We start from the raw sequence: 14,178 nt of genomic DNA on the forward strand, positions 1-14,178 counted from the left end.
TCTGAACAAATAGTCACTAATGAGATGTACAGTTCTAAATGTATTAACATTAACGTTCAGAATTTCAACATGTCTATGTCTTTGTGTTCAGGAATTTTCAGGCACCTGATATTTCTCTGATAAAGGAATATTGCTTTCTTAATTTACTAAACTACGCTGAAAATAATGGGTCAAATTATAGTTAAAGGTACTGCCACACAAACTTTGATTCCTTGCAAAGAAAATTTAGGTTTTCAGTTAGTCACTGAGTTGGTGTGACAGCCCATACAATAAAAGGACACTTATTTAAAATTTTAAAAGGAGAGGCATTAGACATGGATATTATTGCATCACTCAGAAAAGAGTTAGGAAATAAGCGTGGATAAAAATTATTTCTTATGAGGTGTCAGTGGTCTGATGTTAGAAAAAAATTGCTTTATTCATTTAGACAGTGGACATTTTCTCACAGGCCTCAGAAGAATGTGTGTGGATTTTTGTTGAGTTAATCCAGGGGAAATGAAATCTTTACTCTTTTAAAAGATTTTAATGTTCCTTCTTGCTCTGTAGGCACTAATGTCAGGAGACAGGGGAGGTAGTTATGGCCTAGCTGATGGACGTATGCTATAGCAAATCTAATTAGCTCTGTTGTCCTTAGCAGAAGAGTTTATTACTTAGAGGTTGATCTGAGGAGACAGAAAAGCTAAAAAAAAAAAAAAAAAAAAAAAAAAAACTGAACGTTGTGTTGCATTTCTGTATGGCTTGGAGCTTCTTTCACACATAACTGGACATCTGGCTGATGGTCACTAGCAGTTCAAAAAAACCCCCTACCACCCAGTTGGCAAGTCCCATCGATGTCACAGGAAGAATATTGTAGCAGAAGTACTTGCAGGAGCAGGATATAGTCCAGGCTTCTGTGCCTCTCTTTTCGCTTGGAAGTAGTTGGAAGAACTACTTGACTTTACTCCAGGCTGGCTGAAAGGCCAGAAATATCTTCTCGTGTTCTGGTTGCCCTAATGAGTGCAGAAAAATGTATTCAATTCCATTTGAGGAAAAGGGGAGGCTATGGCTTTGTGATACAAAATATCATTATGACACTTTAGAAAGGCATCGTGGTCTTACTGGAATTATCCAGAATATACTGAATCTGCTGCTCTGTAAACAGCCTGCTTATGCTCACATTTGCATACCATAGTCTCTGTGTTTCAAAAGATATTACGGTTTGCATTGACTATCTTGGAAGAAGGCACCAATAGACAATCATAGCTATCTGAGAGTTGGGCCATATTGTCTAATCATTATCATAGCCAAGATTTTGGGATCAGGACATCAGTTTCAATATATGTTGTTATTTAAGGATTCTGCTGTTAAAAGCATTTAGTCATTCAGTTTTCTAGATATACTAGAGGTACTGCCTATGAGACTGAGTTTCCCATGTACGGAGAATAAATGGTCTATGTCTCATGACCATGCTGGAAGTGTTCTAAGATCAAGTGCCCAGTGCATGTTTGGGGACTGACCTTCTCATGGCTACATGGTCAATATGCTAATATTTCAAATTAAGAGTTAAAATTGGCAATGTGGAAGCAGTTTCAGAATGTGTATCTGAGTGATGTCGAACTAGTGAACTAGTAAAATAGTCTATAGGCTTGAGAAGATTTTGCTAAGTGCAGAAATGTTAGTGCATGTGCTCATGTCACTGTGTTGGTTGGTTGGTGCTGCTATTGTCTTTTAAGTTCATAGAAAAAGTAAAGGGATAGTATGCACAAGGAAAGTCATCAATAGTAAATTGAATGTTATTGACTGAATGAGCTACCAACTCACAGCCATCAGCAAAAAGAAACTCACTAATGAAGAAATCAGCCACATGTGTCTGCAGATTGAACAACTTGCATCAGTAAGAAACTGAATAAATATAGCTCTGCCAATGGCACAAAGTGCTTTCATCTGCACAACAGAGACAAGATGGAGAGGAGTATGGAAACCATTTATGATATTAAAGAAATTATGATATTAAAGAAATTGCCACTTTCCACCTCTCTAACCATCATCTTATTACAGAAAACTTAAATATGTCAGAAGATTTTCAGGGCATTCACATCTGCAAAAGCTTCAGGAGTCCCTTATAATTTACATTGTCAAAACCTTTGGTTAGGTCACTGGTCAGCAAGCAAAGACTGTAATTTGACTTTATACTATTTGTAAAGGGTCATGTGTGTAGTGTTACTTTCTTAATAACTCCACATTGAAGTTTTTGGAAGACAGATTGCACAAAACAGAATTTGAGTTGCTCAGTTTAGGTATGCTAGGATTTTTCTATCATCAGAGAAGAGAAATGCCACAACAATTATCACAGTTTGCATCATGATTATTTGTAATTAGATATTGTTGGTGTCTTTGAATTGCTGTGAAATTGACTCTTCCTTTCAGATAATGTGAAAGGACCATGTGGTGTTCGTGTTGCTTTTTTAAATGTAACTTGCCATCAGGTCTTTTCTATACTTGTATTGTACACAGGCAGTACATCATGAGTGTACTGGTTCAGTGTCAAGACTTCGTAAAAGAATTAAAATTCCGGACTGAAAAATTAAGTCATCTTTGCATTTTGAACTCAGGAGACTACAAATTTCAGGCTTGACAAATTTCTGTCACTCCCGTGACTGTGACTAAGGACTTTTTTCTATACACTTCTATTGCCAAAGTATCGTATTGAGTTTACATGCTATAATAGGCAGAGAGGTATGTGTGCTGTCAGTCTCTTGTCCATGCGAGTGTGTAATACTGGTGCAGAGGACTGCAGCGAGTAGGCTGATAATGACAAATACAGGTTGAGTTTTGAGCTTCTTTTATCTAGTAAATGGTATTGATTTCTTTAGATTCAATGCCATTCCAGAGTTCTTCCAGGAGTTATGTTGTTCTTATGTTAATTTAAAAAGTGTTTATACCAGTTATGTGACTACATTCTAGATTAATGGACACTTACTTCCATCATGCCCAATATAGTCTTGGGCATCTGTCCTATACATAATTTGTGCTACTATCAAATCTTATTACCTGCAACTGCTGTTTTTCTGTTTGTGTTTCCAGATGACAATCCAAAATTCATTACAATACTTGAAGACAGAGGTATAATTCCTGAAAATTGACAGAGCTCAGGATAAGTTAGAGAAATTAAATTAGAGGGAAAAATAACAGCAAGTGTACTGCTTTTTAGATTTTTAGACCGAGGAAACAGTGTGGGTTTCTTTACCACAATGACATAACTATCTGAACAAATTGGGAAAGAGGGTTCTTCTGTTGAAGTCCCCCAAAATAAAGTAAAATTTATTTTTAATTCAGGCTGAAGCAAACAAAAAATTAGAGTATATCTAACACAATTTAAAAGTAAATAAAATTACATACCATCCATTTATGTTGAATGAAATATCAATAACTTCAAAGTAAAATCACAAAAAAAAAGTGATTCATTCTGATTTTCTTAAAGTTTCCTTAAAGCTTTTACAACAGCTGTTGCAAAGCTGTTGTATAAACTTTTCTAACAGCAGCTTGGCAAAACAAAATGCTTTTATGCATTATATCAGAGTTTTCTGATCTGTATTACTTTCCCCCAAAAAATGTGAAGCAATGTGTCTGTCTCTGTGCACCTTCAGAAGACGGAAATTGAAGCAGTCTTCCAATCCAGTTACTGAATTGCTGGTGAGTTACTGATGATGCCCCTTCCAGTGTAGCAGAGTAACTCATTTTAACAATAATATATAGATAAAATGCAATAAAGAAGCTTGCGCTGTGCAAGTAATGGATAATTGCATATGTGCATCATATTTAAATAATATCCTAAAACCTCTTTGTACAATATCCTTTCTATTGAAGCAACAAATTTAAAGCATAGTTTAATTTGGTACTATCTCCAGACACTCTGAGTACTCAGCTGTATTACTCTGTTACCTACTCTATATATTTTCTATAATTTCCACTCCCCCATCCTCATTCTTTTAGATTATTTTCACAAACCAAGAAACCTCACTGAGAATTAATGTCTCATTTCTTCCCCCTTTCCTTTTTTTTTCTCTTTTTTCTTCCTTCTCCTTCTCCTTCTCCTTCTCCTTCTCCTTCTCCTTCTCCTTCTCCTTCTCCTTCTCCTTCTCCTTCTCCTTCTCCTTCTCCTTCTCCTTCTCCTTCTCCTTCTCCTTCTCCTTCTCCTTCTCTTTCTCCTTCCCCTTCTCTCCTTCTGTTTCTTCTCTTTTAGTGGAAATAAATTATCTAGACAAAATTTCAGGGGCACTGAACTGTAACTTTTTTTCAAGGAGAACAAAAGAAAAAAGAAACACATCCAAAGAAATAGCAACCAACATCCTTTGATAAAATTCAGGGTATAAGCTTGTTATGACAAGCTCTTGTTATCAGGAGAGATAAGGGCCGTGTCTAGCTCCTGTATAGATAACAAGTGAGATTACACTTCTGCAATGAACCTGAAATGGGTGGTGACACAATACACAAATGGGACATAACGTGACATTCATTTTAATGCTTTTCATATTAGTATCTGTTTAAATGACTGATAAACAATCACAGTTGGTGGTTCTCAAACTATGTTCTGTGGTCCATAGAAAACTTCTTTAGCACTTAGTACTATTTGTTGTTCACCTGAAATTCTAACTTGAAGACAGCTGAAACACAGTACTTTTCTAATAATACTTCAACAGATAGTCACCTCTTATATTTGTTGTATTTTCCAGCTCTTCATTGAACTGATAGCATATGTTCTGAGCAATGGAAAGAAAGGAGATGGAGTTCAGTTTTTGCCTTCAGATTCTTTGTCGTAAAAATTGCAGCTCATGGCTCTTCTGGGTGATACCAGCATAGGCACATGCCTCCTTCTGTGTTTCATGCTGCTGCCACTTAGGAAAAGCAGTTATTTTGGAGCTCTGCAGGGATACCATTTCTCCTTCTCTTTGAATGGGGGCAGTTTTGTGTTCTGTCAACCACTTTTGGTTGGCAGAACACAAAAGATATGTCTGTCCTCTTTGCTTCTTTCCTCTCCTCTCTCATTGGGAGAGTAGAGGCAGTGACAGTGCCATGATGAAGTGTTTGGCTGTGCCAACAGCAATTAGCTGCTCAAACAGTTGTTTCTGTTCCCTAGAGAAAAGCTAGTAAAGTAGATGAAAGCATCCTGTAGGCTGGACTTGATCCATGGACTACCTGTAGAACCTGCAGAACTCATTAGCATCTCCTCTATTGCTTATATTCTGCTAGATGTAAAGGTATATCTAATTTAATTTTAAATTTTATATTCCTTTAATGAGACAGTGTGTTTCATAAGGACATTACTTGCAATACATATAGCAGTTTTGTCAGGGTACAATGATGTGTGTCTTGGACATAAAGTGCTTCCTAGAGGGCTTAGTGACAGAAATATTTCTACTGCTAAATGAAGCTGTAAGAAAGCCCACCAGTAAAAACTGAAGAATATGCTAAATAAGATATTAAACAAGGATGTGTTCAAAAATAATAAAGTTTGATGACTTAATTTACAAACTGCAAAGAAAGCAAGGACACTATGTTTGTATAAAGATTCTACTTACATGTGATTTATTATTTCTGAAGACTGAAAGGCCAAATCCCAAGGACTTCAGTGGAAGTTATGTGCAGGATTCTGGCAGAATTACACTCCAGAATAGTATTTAAATACCTTTTAAGCTCTTATAAGAGATATTAGAGGGTTAAACACTCAGCTTATAGATGTAGTGTTTAAATTTGGGCTTGGGAAATTTAAATTCAATAAACATCCTGGCTAAGTTCTTTTCAGAAAACAAGTCTCATGCATTTTTATGTGCTTCTGTATTATTTAATATGCTACACCTTACTTACTCAGAGTTCTGAAAGAAAATAAAAAATACAACTGGGATAGCTTTTAGATATACTCTGCCAAATATTATTTTACCCAGGTCATGTGTAGGGTGCTATCATTAGTGTTCTGTGCTAGAAATTTTGTTGTTGTTTGTATTTTTTTGGTTTTGTGCCCTTTGTTATGACCTTGGGCCTCGATTAGCTCATTAAAAATTAAATTGCTTATTATAACCTGGCTTCATTTTCCACTTTGATCAGAAAGCACAATAGGTTCCTTAAGTGAATTTACCCATAAAATATTCTGGTAATGAGAACAGAAATGGCAAGTTTAATAATTTTAATATGAAAACAAAAGCTACAGAAATACCACCCAGAGGATAATAACAAACACTTTATCTCACAAAAATAAAATCCCTTGCAATATGAAAATTCTGTTTTCTGGCTTATTAAATGAACATCTTTAACAATTAGAAAACAGTATAATTTACACTTCTTCTTCTTCTTCCATGGCTTGTGCTCCTCTTTCATCAGCATGTGAACATTTACAGCATTATTTAATTTGTACTGCAGTAATTTGAATTCAAAGGAGGAGATAAAACTGTTTAAAACCATAGAGAAATATTGATGAATAAAGTTAATGACTAATTTTTAAACTATTCCTCAGTTTTACTATGTTCACTCATTATTTGCTATCCAGGAAGACTTAGAGGCATTTGTTCACACAAAGATTTGGGAACTCGTAGTGATACAAACATAACGTCAAAATATCTGTAATGTGAAAGCACAAATCCACTTAGTCTAGTCTCCTGTATCTGACAGGGTCTAGGGGAAAGTATGAGAGTAGGAAAAAAAAAAAAAAAATTAATTGCAGCATATTAACTGAGCTTTCTGTGACCTTTGGAGCCAGTGATCTTTCTCTTGCCTGTATAACCAGATGATCTTAAAACAGAATAATCCCATGTAAACTTACATGTTTGTTCCTTATTATTCCCTTTTCATTAGTCTCCTTTTTCAAAGGTTTCATTCATTCTGAAAGGAGATCAAAGCCCTGCCTCTTAAGTTACCATTTGCAAACCATGAATGATGAATAGTTCAGCTAAACAGATCAGTTAAATCTTGGATTGCAACAGAAGATGTTTCTAGTAAGAGGTGGAAAATAATTCATAATGGAGGGAATTGATAAACAATGACTATCAAAACCAGGAACCTGCCTGTCAGATGTAATTTACACCTGTCATTTCTTAATGAATCAGGATCAAAACCAAATCATTGAGAATAACTTTAGGAACAATCATGAAATAGTTTTGGTCCTACTTCCAAGCTAGCTTCTGAAAACGGAAATGAAATTAAAAGCAGTATTACTTTTCATTAAATACAGAAAGATTAAACATTTATTTTAGGATCTTGTAACATTATAGCTACCACAAAAGAGGTGGCAAGTTAACTTTTGACAGAGGTAGCTGTTTCAAGCCTGGACTAACAGACACTGAGAAAATAAAGAGGCTTAAAAGCTTGTCTGCCCCAACAGAGAGATCTTGAAATGAGATAAAGTGGTGACTTGTCAACTCCAACTAAAATCCCTAGGCATACCCACATGTGGCTGAGGGCTGGGAAGGGACACTATTTTGATCTTATCACTTGCTTGTTTTCCTTCAAAGAAGGGAGTCAGATTTTTCTTTCTTTATCATACTTGTATAGTCACTGGTTTTGTTTTGTTTTGTTTTGTTTTTTAAGAATATAAATGCAGAAATTGAAGATGTAAATGAAAAGACTGTCATGCAATAATTTTCAATAAATTTATTCCTCTATATTTTTTCAGATTTTTGAAGAATGTTATAAGTGAAAATTTACTTAGTCATTCAAATCTTTAGTATCTAGAACTTTAGAAGAAAAGTACAAGAAGCAAAATATTTCACACATCTATTTGTCCTATTTGTAAATTTCCTTACAACTGTCTGAGAAATTATTGAAAAATTCTTTTCTTCTTTAAAGTATATTGTACTATAAAGTCTTTTCATGATAGACTGTATAATAAAGTCTTTATATTAAAAAAAAAAGTTTAATACCCATAAGTTTAACAAATTATTTAAGCTTAAAAACAAAATGCCTTGTGGATGGGGTGCCTTAATAGTCACCAGCCAGATGATAATATAGAACATTTAGAGATCTCTGATTTTGTTTCTGGCTATTAATACTTGACTGAATTACTCAGTTCTGCAATCTACTATTCTCATATATATATATATATATATATATATATATATATATATATATATATATTTATGTAGTTAACTATTTTCAATGAAGACTTTTTCCTTGGAAAATCACAATGGTCTAAATCAATTTCTGATTTTTATAAATAGCTCAAATATATTTCCACACACAATGTGTACATTGTATACAGAATAATTTTTTATATCCAATGTATTAGAATCTTTCATGTGTAAAAATACAGAGAATGACAAGATCTTTTTATATGTTCATATTATTTAAGGTCACAGTTTGTTTTATGAGTGATTTTCTATATGATGGTGATTATGAACACCCTAGTATTTTTCAGTCTTAGGCTAAATGTTGTATTAAATCATTTCTATTCAGGTCAGTGATTTGAAATAAACTTTGATCCACCATTTAAAAAAATACAGTTTGCATATATATTTTATCTAATGTAATGCTTTTAACTGTGTTCTGAATTCATAGTGAGCAGATTACACATTAAGGAAAAATTATTCAGTGCTTAAATTCTCCACCCAATGATGTTCACAAGTGATTAGATTAAACTAGTTTTACAATTAGGGAATAATTAAGGATAAGAAGAAATAATAAGCAAAAACCTTTATTAAAAAAAAGGTTTCAAAATTAAGATGTATATGAATATATCATAAAATTGATATAAATACATATATGTGCATTTATATATTTACACATTCAAAGATATATATATATTTACATATATATGTATGCTTGTAGAGACAGAGATAGGCTTTAAATATATAATCAAATGAATAAAGGACTTATATGCAATGTTAAAAAATACGGGATAATACTAAAGTAGTTAAGTATTTTACCTGTGTATCTAAAAGAATCCTTTCCTGTCATGGGAAATATCTAGAACTGCCTTTATGGTATGTTCCATATGTTCAATATCCTGTAATCAGTGTGCTGCTTTGTGATTGCACTGGCTTTTGTTCTCATTGTTTAGGTTTTGTAAATAAAGATGAAGAGTTTTGATATATTGCAAAACCCTAGCAGTATCTGGCAGTACTTGGATTGATTGTTTCTCACACCAAATTATAGCAGTCAGGTTAACTTCCAGTGAACATATAACACTTCATAATGTCTCTATTTCAACTGACTCTTAAGGTATATGCTCACATGTAAGCATGTGTTCTGTCCATCCCAAATCAAAGCAGTGTAACTTACATTTAGTATATGAGAAAGGTACTCTTGCTTAGGTATTTGCACTTTCCCATTATTTTCTATTATGTAAGGGTTAGACCTTTACATTAAATTTAGGAGGTAAAAGTACAAGTTAGAGCACACAAACAGTTAGTTCCTAGTTAGTGCCTAGTGTGACTAAATAGGATTCTGGTCTGAGTTTAGAGAAGTCATGTTACCTTCACTACAGCATTTGTAAATGAATCAGCTGTTTCTCCTCCCTCCCCTTCCCTTATCTTACACAAGATTGAAATTAGCTTATTGCTTATCATCCAGGAAAAGGAAGTAATCTAAAATTCTCTTCTGGTAAAACAAACTGTTCTCTTTTGCTATGAGGTTTGTACTTCATTATTTTTGAGATAAGCCTTTAAAAATTCTTTCTGCAGGTAGACCACATTCACTTGACAGAGGGAACATGCATTTCTAGTGCATCAGGTTGTTTTGAAAAGACCAGTGGTTTGAAGTAACATCAGGAAAGGATTTGGTCTATTGAGTCAAATCAGTTTCTGATTACTTTTCTTCTTGCAGAGACTACCCTGTTGTGTTGGACTATGTCCCTGCAATGTCGTTCTGATTATCGACACACTGAAGAACCAGTGGCTTGTTAAAGGGCAGGTAGCTGAAGGACTGATAAATTCTTGCTCTTTCTCTTCCTCTACCTACCATCCTAATAAATGCCATTAAGCATCAAGAGTCTATATATGGAAGTGCCTTTATTACAGACACAACAATAGCTGCTTTCAGCTATTCTAACACCTGAAACTGGGGTTCACAGTTGTCTGACTTTACTGTGATTGTTATCTAGAGTGTTGTGCCTTTCAAAATTATTTCCTCTGCTCCTTTCTCCCCATTTTGACACTTTTATTCTGAACCTCCAGTGAGGCAGTGTGACTTTCTGCCATTTCCTGTTGCTGTACGAAAAACATAAACATAGCTGTGGCTTTTAGCTTTCCCCATTATCCTCAAAATCATACAACAGAATTCAATGTTGGGGTTTTTTTGCCATTTCCTTTATGTGCTATTTTTAAGCTTATCTATAATCACCGTCTACACTTTGTGGCAAAATATATCCAGAAAGCTGCTAAATGTTTAAAAGACTACTGTCATCATTCAGTAGAATCAAAATACCCTTTGGCAGAAAATAATAGATTATACGCGATTTGTATGTGATATTGTACGGGATGGATTAGAATTTCCATGAGAGTCTTTTAACATGACAAAAAAAACACTGATAGCTAAAGCGCTGGAGAGCACAATCAATTTTTTTAAATAAGAAAAATATTGGCTTTGTTACTTTTCAAGGACAAAAACTTTCAAGTGACCTCTGAGGAAAAAATCATTAGGAGAGGTTTCAGGCTCTTGAAAAAACTTTCTCTCATTGTAGGAAGAAAATTTCATTTGGAGTCAGAAGCAGAACATGGGTTCTTTTACAGTGCAATTACTTAATCAGTGCTTCTAAAGATTAGGCTGGAATAATGCATAACTGAATGGAGCTCATTCTTCCTTACAAAAACAGATCTCTGTTCATTTCATGTGTATAAAATAAAGTATACCACTTCTGCTACAATGCAGTAGTCTGCAGAGTCTAATTTCACCCAGTAAGAATTTTAATATAATCAGAAGATATGTTGTAAATCAGATCTGAAAACACATCATTGACAAAGAACATACATTCAAGTTTGTGTTTTAGTCATATTATTTAGTCTTTAGGAATATTTTTGGTATCTCTCTTATTTACTCAGAAATTAAGATGTTTGTTGTCCCTGGTGCCATTTCACATAACAACAGTTAGATAATTTCCAGTTCAATTTAAGTGAAGGAAAAGACTTTTCACATCGTAACACAGTTTTTGGAACTGCTTTTTTTTTTTTTTTTTTTTTTTTTTAACTTGGAGTATAAAACTGTTATTTGTCAAATAGTAAACCTAACTGAGCAGCCCTGTGCTTTTTATATTTTTGTAAGGTAACAAAAGTTGCTCTGTGTACTAAAACTAGACAATTATTTTGTAAATGCATATTTAACTTAAGCTATAATGAAAATTGCTAATGGTGTTCACAGGGTGATGTAAATGTCTGCCAAGAAACCTCTGCCTTGCTATTTTTATATGATCTTAAAGGGTAGCGGTAACAAAATCTTATCTGTTGATCTCCCAAATTTGTATCTGTGCCTACCCAGAGACATGTCAAGTGTTTAAGAGTCACTGGAATGAATGGAAGATTTGAAGTTTCAAGTGCCCTGGAAGAGGAATCTTGAGGTACTTTATTGTTTTATATCTTAACAAGTTTCCCAAAAGTTTGCAGGATAATGCAGGAAAATCCTATGGGAATAATCTAGTGCAATTCTTTTTAGAAAGTGTACAATTCACAGAATTTTTCTTCACCCTTCCCCTTACTCTTTTCCTTTTTCCTCCTTCCCTCTTCCCCTTTCCTGTCCTCTATGCTTGACAAGACACTGCCTTCTAATTTTCTTTTTGTGAGATCCTGTCAGGCTACTGCTAATTCTGGAAGAAAGAAAAACCAAAGTGAGACAAAGAACTGATTTGCTTATGGTTTAACCTGTGTTGAAAGTTGTTGGCACATGGAGCACAGTTGGCCAACTCCAGCAATTGAGTGGCTGAAAAAGTTGATATTAACTTCAACACCTGAATATCCCTCAATACTAGATAAGGACCTTTGAATCTGACACTCAAACATTAGCAGTACATTTCAAACAAGACCTGTCAGTGCAATAAGAGACTGCTGAGTCTTTAATTGTAATTTTGGTTAAGAAAACTCATTGTATAATGTGATTAATCATGTTATTAAAATTTTATTTAAATAGAATGGAACATTCCAGCGAGTAAGCTATTATAAGTGAATAATAATTTAAAATATTTCAAGAGATAATAGATATTTATCTATTGCTTTATTCTTCCCTACATGACACATAATAAGGGATGCAACAACTGTTACCTACAGTCTCTGCTTGAATGGCTTACTCTGTCTCTGTGGAAATTAGAAGAATGTCCCTTTATAAGAAATTCAGTTTGTCCTATATTTGTGTGCAAATATTCAGGAAAGCTGAGGTAATGTATTTGCAAGCTTAGCGTTCCCTTAATGTATTTTGGGCATAGAATTAAAAAAGATGGTTATGGGTGACTTCTGAGTACTTTTCTATTACATTTTCTTGAAAACATGTGCCTTATGATGGTAATTCAAATACTAGACCAGCTGCTTTTCAGAAGATGTAGAGAAGTATTATTATGACTGCAAGCAGTTGCTTAAAATTTGCTTCACTTTTTTTTTTTTTTTTTTTTTTTTTTTTTTTTTTTTTTTAATAGAAATAATAGAAAAATACAGTGAGTAGGGACATCAAGTGGCTATTCAGTCAATGTATCTCTCATCCCCCTCCAGATCAGTCATACTCAATTCGTTCCTGAGAGGTGTTTGTCTTACCTGTTTGTTTTGTTTTGTTTTTTTTTTTAAAAAAAACAAACCTAGGGCTTGAAATTCTTTCTACTTTACAGATGGTGTACTCTAGTACTTCCTTAAAACAGTAAGAATAAAATAAAAATAAAAGTTAAAATCATAGTGTGCTGAAGAAATGCCTGCATGTCCACTCATATTTTTAGCTGTATAACTTATTTCTGATTTCATGTTCTGCTTAAAATCAGACACTAAAAAAATTCTGATATAACATGATTTCAGGAAGAAAAGCTGCTGCAGCTGAGACAGAGGTGGTTATTTTTTAGTGGATAATTTAGTGGTTATCTTTTACTTAGATGGAGTAGAATTTTGCTGAAATTCCCTAAGATTTCTTTGAAGTCATGATTTAACTCTTAGGACCTGAGGCAAAGAAGGTACTTAAATTCTTCACTTTTATTGGTCTCTGCGGGAGTTAGACTCCTCCTGAATGATAGGTTCCATGCAAGTATATACTGTATTTCTCACTTCTATATCTCAGCTACTGAATGCTTTGAAATGTGTAAAGTCGTGCATCTGTATTCACAAGGGGATTGATCTAGAGTGCCTTACAGTTTAACTGAACTGAGACGGAGGGAGGAAAGCACCAAATGCAAGTGCACTAACGTTCCCTCCCATGGAGATCAGTCTTTCTCTTTTAACTATGGAAAAAGATTTCCCTGCTCATATAACCTGGCTGAGAGTGGACACTAAACATGCGGCAAGAGAGGACAGGAGTGACCTGAAATTATCTGGAATTCTCTTTACAAGAATATAAGCTGTAACTTTAAAAAAATTCCTAAGTTTCCAACTTTGCTTATAACAGGTGTTTATAATGTCTTTCTAAACATATGGATGGTCTTAAGGATTTATCCTTAAGGACCTATCTATATGAATTACTCCCATTGCACAAGACATTTCCTAAACATTCTTGAATCACTAGATTCATCTCCATCTCTTTTCTTCAGGGGATCATTTTCTCAATGAAAATTGCATCTGTCAAAAGGAAAAAGGGAAGAATCGAACATTCTAATGGACTGTTATGTACGACACACATAATTTTTCTAAAATAAGATGGTGTCTTTTTGCCACTGCTGACTTTTCTGCCAGAAGTTGTAATATATCTACTCATAAACTGAAATTTCGTATTTCAGTTACTAAAGTCAGCTGTTTTGTACAGCAAAGAACACATCTCTATTAGGTGAATAGGGTGAGTGCTGCAATTGCTGCTCAGAACACAAAACTCAGTGTTTGAAAGGGATGTAAAAACTACAGTATGTCTCTGCAAGGATGGATTACGCTCAGTACACATGAATCATCCAAAGCAGCAAGTAAGAATACATCACCAGTTTCTTACCAGTTTCTTACCACGAAGCACAGAAGAATTCAATCAACAAAGTTAGTGTGGATTTCTGTGGGGAGATGAGATATTTGCTTAAGAAATAAGTAAGATAATCCCCATTCCTGTCTCTTATAC

The sequence above is a fragment of the Athene cunicularia genome, assembly GCF_003259725.1.
Source record: "Athene cunicularia isolate RWA chromosome 4 unlocalized genomic scaffold, athCun1 chr4_part1, whole genome shotgun sequence".
NCBI lineage: Eukaryota > Metazoa > Chordata > Aves > Strigiformes > Strigidae > Athene > Athene cunicularia.